Source organism: Heptranchias perlo, unplaced genomic scaffold, assembly GCF_035084215.1.
Source record: "Heptranchias perlo isolate sHepPer1 unplaced genomic scaffold, sHepPer1.hap1 HAP1_SCAFFOLD_319, whole genome shotgun sequence".
In the NCBI taxonomy this organism is placed as follows: domain Eukaryota; kingdom Metazoa; phylum Chordata; class Chondrichthyes; order Hexanchiformes; family Hexanchidae; genus Heptranchias; species Heptranchias perlo.
The window spans coordinates 151,059-164,734 of record NW_027139331.1 but is presented as its reverse complement, the minus strand read 5'-3'; the positions used below and the strand labels follow the sequence as shown (position 1 = coordinate 164,734).

Below are 13,676 nucleotides of genomic sequence, written 5' to 3'. Positions count from 1 at the left end.
TCTCCATCAAATCTCCTCTCAACCTTCTCAGTTCCAAGGAGAACAATGCCAGCGTCTTCAGTCTATCCATGTAATTTAAGTCCCTCATCCCTGGAATCATTCTAGTAAATCTCCTCTGCACCCTCTCAAGGCCTTCACATCCTTCCAAAAGTGCACTGCCCAGAACTGGACACAGTATTCCATTTGTGGCCGAAATAGTGTTTTATGAAGGTTCATCATGACTTCCATGCTTTTCTACTCTATGCCCCTCTTTATAAAGCCCAGGACCCCGTCTGCTTTATAAACCGCTTTCTCAACCTGCCCTGCCACTTTCAACGATTTGTGCACATATACCCCAAGATCCCTCTGTTCCTCCAACCCTTTTAGAATTCTGCCCTCTAGTTTATCTTGCCTCTCCTCGTTTTTCCCACCGAAATGCATCACCTCGCATTTTTCCGTGTCAAACTTCATCTGCCACGTGTCCGTCCATGCCACCATCGTGTCCATATCCTCTTCAAGTCTATCCACCTCACTGTTCTCTACCCTTCCAAGTTTTGTATCATGTGCAAATTTTGATATGGTACCCTTTACTCCCAATCCAAGTCATTAATATCTATCAAGAAAAGTAGTGGTCCCAGCACCGACCCCTATGGAACACCATTGCCCACCTCCCTCCTGTCCGAAAAACAACCATTCACTACAACTCTCTGTTTCCTGTCATTTAGCTAGTGTTGCATCCATGTTGCGATTTCCCCCATTATTCCATGGACTGCAATCTTGACAGCAAGCCTACCACGTGGCACTTTATCAAACGCTTTTTGAAAATCCATATACACCACGTCAACTGCATTGACCTCATCTACCCTCTCTGTTACCTCATCAATCAACTCTATCAAGTTGGTTAAACACGATTTGCCTTTAACAAATCCGTGCTGGCTTTCCCGAATCAATCCACACTCGTCCAAGTGACTGTTAATTCTGTCCCAGATTATCATTTCCAAAACTTTCCCCCTCACCGAGGTTAAACTGACTGGCCTATCGTTGCTGGGTTTATCTTTACACCCTTTTTTTGAACAAGGTTTTAACATTTGCAATTCTCCAGTCCTCTGGCACCATCCCCATATCTAAGGATGTCTGGAAGATTATGGCCAGTACCTGTGCAATTTCCCCCTTTACTTCCCTCAGCATCCTCGGGTATATCCCATCCGGACCAGGTGACTTATCTATTTTAAGTACAGCCAGCCTTCTTTCTCATTTTTTAGCCCATCCAGTATCTTGACTATATCTTCCTTTACCGAGAATCTGGCAGCATCTTCTTCCTTGGTAAAGACCAATGCGAAGTACTCATTTCGTACCTCAGGCCATGCCCACTGCCTCCATGAGTAGATCTCCTTTATGGTCCCTAATCGTCCCCAACCCTCCTCTTACTACCCGTTTACTGTTAACATGTCTGTAGAAGCTTTTGATTCCCTTTTATGTTGTCCGCTATTCTTATGCTCTCTCTTTGCCCCTCTTATTTCCTTTTTCACTTCCCCTCTGAACTTTCTATATCCTCTCTGGTTGGCACTTGTGTTATTAACCTGACACCTGTCATACACCACTTTTTTCCACTTCATCTTACTCTCTATCTCTCTTATTATCCAGGGAGCTCTGGCTTTAGTTGCCCCACCTTTCTACCTCGTTGGAATGTACCTTCTCTATACCCGAATCATCTTTTCAAATGCCGCCCACTGTCCAATTATAGTTTTGCCTGACAATCTTTAATTCCAATTTACCGGGGCCAGATCTGTTCTCATCGCACTGAAATTGACCCTCATCCAATTGAATACTTTTACTTTAGAGTGGACAGAGTCCATTTCCACAACTATTCTAATCCTTATGATACTGATCGCTGCTCCCTAAATGCTCCCCCACTGACACTTGCTCCACTTGGCCCGCCTCATTCCCTTGCACCAAGTCCAGCAATGCCTCCTTCCTCAGTGGGCCAGAAACGTACTGGTCGAGAAAGTTATCCTGAACACATTTCAAAAATTCTTCCCCTTCTTTGCGCCTTATATTATTGTTATCCCAGTCTATATTAGGATAGTTGAAATCCCCTGTTATCACTACTCTATGGCTTTTGCAACTCTCTGTAATTTCCCTGCAAATTTGCTCCTCTATATCGGTCCCACCAGCTGGTGGCCTATAGAATACACCAAGTAGTGTAATCGGACCTCTATTGTTCCGTAACTCGAACTCAGTACCCAGTAGAAATCCCCTTGTTCCTGGGAACTTTGTATTAAGCAGAAGTTAGCAGCAAAAAGTGTTCGTGGTGGGACTGAGAAATGTTTAAACAGCCGGCACCCTGTAAAACAGAGCTCCAAGTATCGGTTTAAATAAAGTCCTGAACTGACAGAGCGGAGGGCAGATGAGGATTGAATTAAATCCCAATTCACTGAATCTAAACAAGGTTTAAATAAGTGAATCTGTCAGGAGTGGGATTCCTGAGCTTGTGTGTGAGCTGAAACTGGATCGGTCCCGTTCTGTGAAGACTGAATGGCAGGCGGCTCCCAGACAGGGCTCAGGCCGGGACTGGCAGCTCTCCGCTGGGAACGGCTGGATTGGAGAGCGGGGCTCCTGCGGTGTTGCTGCTGCTGCTTCCGCCTCTTCGAGTCCCTGTGGCGGTCGGTACCGATCTCCCTCCGATGGATCCGGCTCCAGGTGGGCGCTGTGGACCTCGTGGCGCAACGGTAGCGCGTCTGACTCCAGATCAGAAGGATGCGTGTTCGAATCACGTCGGGGTCATTGCATTTTCACAACGCTTCAGTGTCACTCTGTTTTATCGCGGGGCAGTCTTTCAGGGATGGTCTGTTCACTGTGTGTAAAATAATATTTATCACAGAATGAACACACCACAGAAGGAGGCCATTCAACCCATCAATCCCTTACCTGCCTTTTGTAAGATCAATCCCATTGGTCCCATTCCCCGTCCCTTTCCCCGTGGCCCTGCATTTTCCCCTTCAAGTATTTATCAAATTCCTTTTTAAAAGCCACGATTGAATCTGCTTCCACCGCCATTCCAGATCATAACCATTCGCTGCGTAAAAAAGATTTTCCTCATGTCGCCTTTGGTTCTTTTGCCAATCACCTCAAATCTGTGTCCTCTGGTTCTCGACACTTCCGCCAATGGGAACAGCTTCTCTTTATTAACTTTATCTGAACCCTCCATGACTTTGAACACTTCTATCAAATCTCCTCTGAACCTTCTCTGCTCTGAGGAGAACAACCCCAGCACGGTGTAAATGCGGTCAATTAGCTCCAATTTATTTATTTGGGCATTAAACAAAATGTGAAAGACTGGCGAGGCGTTGTGCGAACGGAGCTCACTGCTTTAAGACAATAAATCCAATCACTGCGTGGGCGCTCGGTTCAAATCTCACCACTGATAGAATTTCTGACAATGTTCATTTTGATCTGTTCGCAGAAAACCCGATTGTCGTGCGATGGAGCAGAGGATGTGAAAGAAGCTGAAAGTGGAAGTGCAGATATTAGTTTCATCACAGTGACTGGACACGTTTCCACAGGTTCGGGTCTCTCACCTTAAGATTCTTTCCAGCAGAGTGGGACAGGTGATCAGAGTGACCGGACTCCAGCGGCGCAATCGGTCAGTGCGCGGTCCTTATCTGACAGGACAGGGTCGGGAAATACCGAGATTGTTAATTCGAGTCTCACCGAGATCAAACAATCCTTTTGCTTGTGAACATTTCGACCGGAGTTGAAGGTACAAATGGTTTGTTCCAAAATGCATCTACTTATTTGTATTGCCATGTGGTTCCTCCGGTCTGCGCTGTTGTAATAGCAGATGAGATGTTCAGTATTCCTTGTTTACAGGAGGGAGGCTGTGGTTTTGGAGACACAAACTATGATTTTGAACCATCCACAAATCGTGGGATTTAACTGGAGCTTTAAACCAGCGCCTTGGACCGCTCAGCCAGGATACTTTCCAACCGACACTTCAGGAGCTAGTTTTACAGGAATAGAATTACTACAAGCAAGAATTCTACCCCTCCAGCACCAATGCTCACACGGCAGCAGGATGCATGTGTCCAGTGAGAAACCTGTCTGAAGGAACATTCAGTCTGACAGAGCCGGAAGTCCAGCAGATTGACTTTCGGTCTGAGCAGATGTTGAGTCTCCTCCTTGAGAGAGTTTGCGCGGTTTTGCTGCAAAATTTCACTTCCCAGCTCCCGATCCGTGAACTAAAACCCAACTCTGGTGGGACTCGAACCCACAACCTTTGAATGTCCCCTCCGATTATTAAGTAGAAGTCCAACACGCTATCCATTGCGCCACAGAGTCAGTTATGCAACGTGAGGGAGAGCGGGGATCCTGTGCTGTGGTTGAGGCGGTCAGGCTGCTCCTCTTTCCGCCTTTCACATTCCGAGAGCCGCGGCGGCAGTCTGCACCGATCGCCCTCCAATGGATCCGGCTCCAGCCGCTTGTTGTGGGCCTGGTGCAAGAACAGTCGCGTCTGACTCCACATCAGAAGGCTGCGTGTTTTGAACCAGGTTGAAATCACAGCATTTTCACTGTGTCTCAGGGTCCTGCCGACTGATTTTAGATCGGGACAGTGTTTTAGCGATGGGATGTTCAGTGTTTGTGCAACAATATCAAAATTAAATTTGATACATTAATGAGCTTTTTGTTCTGTTACTTTGTATTTACACCCTCTCCAGTTTTATGTAGAAACAGTTAACAATGTTTAAGGGATGTGGTGTGCAGTGTTTGTGGAATCAGTGTAATTAAATTTGATACTTTCATCTGTTCCTTCTCCAACCCAGACTCTTATCATTAGATTTGTAGTTTCACCCTGTTTAAAATAGGTTACTCAGTGATAGAAATAAATCAGTAACAACCCCGAAACCTCAGCGGGTATATTTGTTCCAATACCTTGTGATGGTCTCGATTTCCATTCAAATTTTCAATCAGCAAATCCCAACGGGTGTTTTGGGTTTGACAAACTAATTTAAGTACTTGACTGGTTCCTGGAAATGATCCAGTGGGGATTTCCTTACCGGTACAGATATAGAAATAAATACATTCCATCATTTCACAAATGACAGTTGTGTAAATAAATATATCGCGATATCCAACATGGAAAAGCAGCTCTTCATGTTCATAAAAAAATTTCCACATTTTATTTTATTAATCCACTTACGTTTCAATGTAGATCATATATTCAGAGCATCCCTCTAAACTTAAAGAATGGTAAAACAATTGCAGATTTTACAAACACATAACACGCTATCGTATAAGTAAGATTAATCCCTACTTTGTGAAACTTGTATTCTAATTGTCTTTATGATGTTAAGAAAAATATTTCTAGATGTACATCCCCAACTTAACGGAGAAACTAAGATGTAAACCAAAAGGATTTTTCAAAAACTATTTGGGGCGATATGATCAGTTCCCCTTCTCCTTTCTTTAATTGTTACCTTTTGTTAATTGTTCATCTTGATCCGTTTGCTTCATTTTTTTCTCAGTCATTTATGGTGAATTTTCTATCCGTTAACATTCTTAAATATTTGATTTGTTTGTTCCTTTCCTCTTGACTTGTGATTTGTTGACCTCCAGGTTAAAGTGTGAAACAGAAATGTGTTTATATTCAGGCGTGACTCTGAAGTATGAGACCGAGAGGTGATGCCGGATGTGTGACCGAGAGAACAACTGCTGGAGGCGGAACTGTCCGTGACCTAACATACCCCCTGTGGCATTGCTCATGGTGGGTCGGATGACAATGTTTTATATTGACTGAACGGCTATGTATACAACACACAACGGATTTTACTGCTGCTTTAACTCCACAAAGTATAATCACCATAAATGACCAAAGTCTCAGATCAGTTAGAATTGAATTACTGTTGGTGAGGGGAGTTTGTACATTGGAAGGAGTTTATATATTTTCAGCTCCAGGTAAACCTGCAAACCTCCCTCGCCTGTCGGTTACGTCACCATGATGTTTCGACCTTGCTTTGCGCTTCTGGTCTTCTGAAGTGTGATTGAACCTGACCAAAAGTTTTCTATAATTAGTGAGGAAGGAAGGTATCAGTGTAAATGGGAGATATAAACGTGGATATTTCACTGGGTACCATGGGAACCAGATACACTGCTCATTCCAGTTAATTGTCCAGCAGCAAACAGAAATCATTCTCTTCAACTGTACTTGCCCGAAGGAAAAGGAAACAAACAAAACTGCTCAGTTCTTTGTTTTAGCTTCTTCTGTTGGTTTACGTTCACTCACCGAGAAAGTGACAGAGAGACTGAGAGATTGGATTGGCTTTTTTCACTTTATAATCTATTATACTTTGTACTTATTGTTAGAGACGGTTCCATCCCAACAATCCTGTGCCTGACCTTCTCATTGATACTAAGATGTGTTCAAAATGAGTTTCAACCAATTTTACAAAAGCTGAACAGCGAAAACTGCTCTGAAACGAGCTTCGCTTCGCAACTCTTCATGGAGATTCGGTTGCTGGTTGTAAGTAAAGAAGTTTGTACAATCAGCCCTCTGGAGCAATATCCTCAAAAGGTGTTTCGGACACATTGTATGAGAGGTCCGCCTGTACAATGCAGGAACACTGACATACTGCAGATCTGGAATCCTTTCCTTGTTGGCTCCGGAACTAATACAAATACCGCTCTGTGTTATTTTGTTGCTTAATTCACAAATTGGGTAAATATCACAGAGGAGGCTGAAGACAAAAAAGGCCCCGACCAAACGGGCACTTTGAGCAGCTCAGCCACGGGGCCAAATCAAACTGCAAATTCACCACCTCCTCTCACTGATACCTGTCAGATACCCGCCACTGTCTGGTGGAGTTTGAGGCCGTTTGGTACATTTCTATATCTCTTGTCTATTTCGCTGTGTTTGCCGACACTGTCTGTATCTCTCGCTGTGTTAATCTCTCTGTGTCAATCTTTGGGTTGATTCTGAATGAAAAATGAAATAAAACACGTTAGTCATCAGCTGAGCCAGTGGCGCAATGGATAACGCGTCTGATTACGGATCAGAAGATTGTAGGTTCGACTCCTACCTGGCTCGGATTTATGCAATTTTCCCTCTGACACTGGGGAACTGAGAATCAAACTTCATAATAAAATATTGTTTATGGTGATTCAGCGAAGAAAACATTCCATTTTCAATGATTTCGGTTCAGTTATGTATAGAATGAAACTGTGACCACAACGTGTTTGCAATAAGCCGCCTTTTAAGTTGATGTCCGGCTCGCTAACATTACAGCACGAGGTGTGGGCACCGCACTGATAACCTTCAGGTGTATCCGGGCCTTTCAGACACTTCGTGTGACACAAGAGCTTTCCAATCCCCGCCAGCTCCTGGACACCGAGACTTCCGTTCGAAGCAGCATTCACCGCCAGGACCGCTATTCCGCTCCCTTTGCCGGTCTGCATAAAATCCGATGCTAAAATTACAAAGTAGGACGGACAGTATCTGGAAAACAGTTCAACTTTCAGTGTTCAGACTTTGGGGAGAGCTGTGAACAGGACTTTGAGTAAATATAAATTGGGTGTGGATTCGGAGTTAGCTGTTCTGTTATAAACTGTGGATGTGTATATATGAATGTGATGTTTATATATGAACTGTGGGTGTGTATATATGAGTGTGATATTTATATATGAACTGTGGGTGTGTATATATGAGTGCGATGTTTATATATAAACTGTGGGTGTGTATATATGAGTGCGATGTTTATATATGAACTGTGGGTGTGTATATATGAGTGTGATGTTTATATATGAACTGTGGGTGTGTATATATAAGTGCGATGTTTATATATGAACTGTGGGTGTGTATATATGAATGTGATGTTTATATATGAACTGTGGGTGTGTATATATGAATGTGATGTTTATATATGAACTGTGGGTGTGTATATATGAGTGCGATGTTTATATATGAACTGTGGGTGTGTATATATGAGTGTGATGTTTATATATGAACTGTGGGTGTGTATATATGAGTGTGATGTTTATACATGAAGTGCGGATTGACCAGGAGGGGTAATTCCTCCTGGGGTTATATTTTCTTCCAACATAAGGACACAAAGTTCAATTTGCAGTGGGGCGGTAATCGCTCAGTTGGGAGGGCGTTGGACTAAAGATCTAAAGATCTCGGGTTTCACAAGTTTGAGTTATTTAGTTTCTGCCTCTTTGAATCCCAGAATCATAGAATGGTGACAGCACGGAAGGAGGCCATTCGGCACGTCGAGTCCGTGCCGGCCCTCTGCAAGAGCAATCCAGCTTGTCACACCGCCCCCCCACTCCGCCAGTTTACCCGTAGCCCTGCATTTTTTTCCCTTCAAGTACTTATCCAATTCTCTTTTGAAAGCCACGATTGAATCTGCCGACAGCACTCACTTAGGCAGTGAATTCCAGATCTTAACCACTCGCTGTGCAAAAGCGTTTTTCCTCATGTTGACTTTGATTCTTTTGCAATCTCCATAAATCTTTGTCCTCTGGTTCTTGACCCTTCCGTCCATGGGAGCAGTTTCTCTCGATCCACTCTGTCTAGAATCTTCATGTTTTTAAAAACATCGACGAAATATCCTCTCAACATTCTCTGCTCTAAGGAGAACAACCCCAGCTTCTCCAGTCTATCCACGTAACTGAAGTCCTTCATTCCTGGAACCTTTCCAATAAATCTGTTCTGCACCTTCTCAAAGGCCTTCACATCCTTCCTAAAGTGCGGTGCCAAGAACTGGACACAATACTGCAGTTGTGGCCGAACCAGTGTTTTATAAAGGTTCATCATAACTTCCTTCCTTATGTACTCTATGCCTCTATTTGTAAAGCCCGCGATCCTGTATGCTTCTTTAACCGCTTTCTCAATCTGCCCGGCCATCTTTAAAGATTTGTTCACATGAACCCCCAGATTTCTCGGTTCCTGCAGCTCCTTTCGAATTGTGCCCTTCAGTTTATTTCTCCTCTCCTCGTTCTTCCACCAAAATGTATCGCTTCGCACTTCTTTGCGTTAAATTTCATCTGCCATGTTTCTGCCCATTCCACCAACCTGTCTTTGTCCTGTCACTCTCCTCCTCACTGTTGTTGGACTGGAAAAATACGCTTGTGAACACAGATCCAAAACCTCCAGCCTCCCCTCACCTAACCTGATATATATATAATAAAGAATGATTAGCCACTCCTATCCTCACAAAAATTCGATAGTTAAATCGCACATGTCGCATTTAGGTAGCAGCAAAGCATGATGGGATACTTGACCATTATGGGAGCAGTTCGTAACCCACACTGTAAGAGCTGACAAAGGCAGGTTTGTTGGATTTATGGCCACCCCCTCGATTATCTCCAGAGCACACTAAGGAATGTTTACTCAAGGACATTGTTTATCCTAACTAACTCACTTGGGATGATTAAGGGAGAAGCGGTAGATATCTCCAAGGTCTCCCCAGCACAAAAGGGAGTGAGGGATGAGCTGCTCAGGACTTGTGAAGACCCCCGCCCAGTCTCAATGTTTGGGACTTATGTGTTTACTGATAAGGGCCCTCCTCAGGAATGTGAGATGTTTAAAGTCATGGGACGATCCAAGGTAGCCCCTGACAAGTGAGTGGCAGACTATACCACCCAATGAAACCCTCTGTAGTTATGTAAACATGTACCCTCACCTTTCACAGCAGGTGGGTGTTGCTTATTGAAAGGTATAAACATGCTTGTAGTGCTGATGTTCATTTGAGAGTTAGTCACGAGCTTGAGGAAGCTGACACTCTCCCTTTGTGCACAAAGTTTTCTAATAAACTTTAACTTTGTCAGCAGTTCAGTCTCCGTTTGGTTTTGCTCCAAAAATTCGAGTCTAACAGTTGGTGTCAGAAGTGGGATACTGCGCTGCAGGTCGGCTAACGGATCCTGTATTGGAGGGTACGTGGTGTAGTGAAACAGGATAGCCCTGTACTCCAGATGGGGGGTGCCCCTGCATAAAGCCCTCGAGGGTGAGGCCGGTAGCCTATGGTAGGGGCTCGGCTCATCATTGGAGACAGGATTGGCAGTGGCACTTGCCGCAGTATTAAAATTATCCACGTAGTAAAATTCCTCACGGAGACCACGGATTGACGGAATTGACTAGACCTGTAGGTTTATAAGATACAGTGTAAGTGTTTGTTTGCTTAGAGTATAAGTTTATGCCGCTATTCCGATACAGTATAAGGTTGGATTTTGAGAGTCACGTGGTGATCGACACGGACAAGGGTGGTGGTTTATCTCAAACACCGAGCCTGAGCCTGAATTAAGAGGACCAAGTCCCACGTGACGGCCAGGATCAAGTAGGCGAAGGGAACGACAACCACCACAGGATCGTGATCCGGGGACCAGTGAGTGTGTATAAATTAGAGTATAAGGTGATACGTTTGTGCCGATTAAAGTATAAGATTAGAGTAAAATAAATGAAAGTATAAAATAGAGCATAAGGATATACGTAATGATTGACATGAGTAACGAGGGGAAACCCCTTCCTCCGGACGTCCCGGCTCTGCCCACCAGTGTCTCTGTTGTAAAACGAGTCCAAGAGGCTAATTTAAAATATCAAAGTGAAATGATCAGGAACGGATGGAAGGAAACGAGTCCAGTAGTCGATCAAATAGTGGTGGGCGGGACACAAGGCTGCTAAACAAACTAATTATGGTACCGTTCTGCTCGCTAGTTGGGCAGATCAGACAGGATATTTAATCGTGGACAAATGGGGGAGACCGTCTTCTCTCCAGGACTTTTTGAGACCTGTACAAGAGGCTAAAGTTCGAGTTTGCAGCCTTTTTGGATCTGGAAGTGCCAGCAACGGAGGAGTTAGACGGTTTACAGGAATGTGGGGGGAATTGTTAAGGCAATGGAGGCTCTGCAGCACAAAACGCCGCAGCCTGAGTGCCTCCCGAATACAACCGTATCTGCCCTTCGGCACCGGTACAACCTGGAAATGGGGAGCCGAAACCCCTGGCCCCTGTCCGAGTAAATCCAAACCCAGCCGGAGGGGCAGCAAATGGGGAAATGGGAGGCAGGGGCACATTGGGGGGAATCTCAGCCTTTAACACCACAGGAGAGATCCAGCCTGATCCTTCTCATTCCCGACCTGAAGTGACATAATCCCATTGTCGACGTATGGGCAAAGATACAAAGCGCCGCCCGACATTTTAATCTGTCCATAAAGGACATAAAAGATATCATTGAGGTTAAGTGCCTCTCTGCTGTCTTTGGGGCGTTGCCCCCTTGGGATTTGCAGGTCCCAGCCACTATGGTCGAGTATGACACCCAATTTGAAGCTCTAAAGACCTGGGTTCAAGATGGATTGGGTAACGGCACTGCCACCTGGACAGAACTCACGGCCCCACGACAAAACCCTGGGGAAGACCCCAGTGCGTATATTGACCGGGTAATTGAACGGTATGAACATTGGGGACAGACCAACGGCATCCCCGCCAACCACAACGATCCAAGATTTATAGATAGCTTAATTCGGGGACTGGATAAACTATACCAAACAGCGCTTAGGATGGGGGCCAGTCCACAGGCCACTGAGGCAGGGCTTCGGGAATGGACTAGTCAGCTTTTCGGGTTCTATCTGACAGACACCCACACTCACCGCCAGGGCCACACCCTATCCGTCCTGCCGTAGATCCCGCACCACACTCGCCCAAAAATTAAAACAGAACCAGTGGTAGTAGCCCGAGAGGATCGTGCCTGCTCTAATTGCCAGGAAACAGGCCATTTATATCGAGACTGCCCCGTGTAAAGGAAACCATGCACCAATCGTGGGCGCCCGGGGCATAGCCAAGCCACGTGTTACGGAAAGGGGGGGGGGAAGGGAAGGACAGGGGCCCCGGGGAACCACTCAGGGGTCGCAAAGACCAACAAGGGAGGGGGGCGTGTTATCCGACTGTGAATTGGAGGGACTGCGAGCTCTCCTCCTCCCATCTTCCCCTCATCAAGGATTGGACACCCAGGCCTCCTCCGTCGGAGGACCGGGGGCCACCCGCCCGTGTCTAAACGTACTGTTAGGAGGCCGGCAGTATTGTGCTCTTTTATACACGGGAGCCTCGGTGTCGATAACCGACTCAGATTTTCCTACCGTAAACAAAAAAATACATATCAGCGGGGTTAGTGGGGAGAGCGTGATCCTTCGCCAGAGCATTCCAACCCCCCTCCAGCTATCCCCCGGGCCAGGCTCTGGGAAGATCCCAATAACCAGGGTCTGATTTTGGGAATGGACATCTTGCACCAGATAGAGGCGAACCTGCCTTGAGTGACCACTCACTGCAAATAGGGGGGCCGGGAGGGGGAGGTTTCCCTTTTCAGCAGATTATACCCAACAGTGTGGGGTACAGCTCCTCCGACCGATTGAGCGTGCTTGGGCGGAGGAAGGGATATGGGGGAAAGTTTGCGCAGCTTACCCTCTCGCATGGGCTACCCACAAGCTAGATTGCGGTAGGGCACAGATAGACCCTGTCAGGGTTCACGGACCCTACCACGAGGCTCACCGGCAGTATCCCCTCCGGCCGGAGGCCCAACGTGCCGTTGAGTCATTAGTGGGAGATTTGTTAGAAACCGGGATAGTGATTGAGACCCGTTCCCGGACCAACTCCCCCGTATGGCCTGTGCAAAAGCCAGATGGGTCCTGGAGGCTGACCATAGATTATACGGCCCTGAACAAAGTCACAGATAAACTCCACGCTCCAGTAGCAAACCCCGCTACCATTTTAAACGGCTTCCACCCAGGCCTGTCCATATTTACGGCACTGGACATCCAAAACGGGTTCTGGACCTGTCCTCTGGACGCTGGGTCCCGGGAATGTTTTGCCTTCACTGTGCGGTCCACTCAATATACCTGGACCCGGCTGCCCCACGGATTCCACCATTCCCCCATTATTTTTCACAAGAGTCTGGAAAAGGCTCTCCAACCGGCAATGGTGGATGCCCGCATGCAAACCTCCGCCTGTCTCCAGTATGTAGACGACTTTCTCATCAGAAGCCCTTCACCCTCAGATCATTTAGACGCCCTAACATGTGTCTTGGAGACGCTAATCGTAGGAGGTTTTAAACTGAATCCGACTAAGGCCCAAGAGGAGCTCCCACGGGTTATCTATCTGGGTCAGATCATCTCCCCAGAAGGGAGAACGTTAACCCCCGAGACGGTCCGAGTGCTTTTACAAATGCCGCGACCGGCGACCGTCTACGGCCTGCGGAGCGTAACGGGTTTGTTCAATTACACTGACAGCCAGGATGCTTACTCTGTCGTCCATGACTACTCGCGGCTCTGGCAGCGACGAGGCTATTTGACTACCTTAGGCCATTAAATTAAGCACGGCCCTGCGATCGCCGAGCTTATTCGGGCAGCGAGTGGTCCCACCTTGGGGGTTGTCATTAAGATTCGGGCCCATCAGACGGGGGAGACCCCGGAAATCAGAGGGAACCGGGCTGCGGACTTGGCCGCTAAGCAGGCGGCCTTCACCCTCCCTGTGACGGCTCTTAATTCTGCAGAGGGGAAGCACAAGGGAAAGGACTAGCGAGGTAACAAGTGAGTCCCTCCTAACCGCGTACCTCTCTGAGTCCCCCGAGAATATCCACCTCTGGGTGCAAGAGGGAGCACATCAAGACGCCCAGGGGTTTTGGCGTCATGAGACCCGGTATGCGGTCCCTGGAGCCTT

The 13,676-nt window shown here is 46.5% G+C and overlaps 3 non-coding genes across 3 annotated transcripts; 2 read left to right on the top strand and 1 right to left on the bottom strand.

Moving 5' to 3' along the window:
• The first annotated feature begins 2,691 nt into the window (after nucleotides 1-2,691).
• On the top strand, nucleotides 2,692-2,763 carry trnaw-cca (transfer RNA tryptophan (anticodon CCA)). The gene has a single exon. It is a non-coding gene; the product is annotated as a tRNA-Trp (tRNA).
• Nucleotides 2,764-4,225: 1,462 nt separating this feature from the next.
• trnar-ucu (transfer RNA arginine (anticodon UCU)) lies at nucleotides 4,226-4,317 on the bottom strand. The gene is given in 2 exon segments: nucleotides 4,226-4,261; nucleotides 4,281-4,317. It is a non-coding gene; the product is annotated as a tRNA-Arg (tRNA).
• Nucleotides 4,318-6,987: 2,670 nt separating this feature from the next.
• On the top strand, nucleotides 6,988-7,060 carry trnar-acg (transfer RNA arginine (anticodon ACG)). The gene has a single exon. It is a non-coding gene; the product is annotated as a tRNA-Arg (tRNA).
• The last annotated feature ends 6,616 nt before the right edge of the window (nucleotides 7,061-13,676 follow it).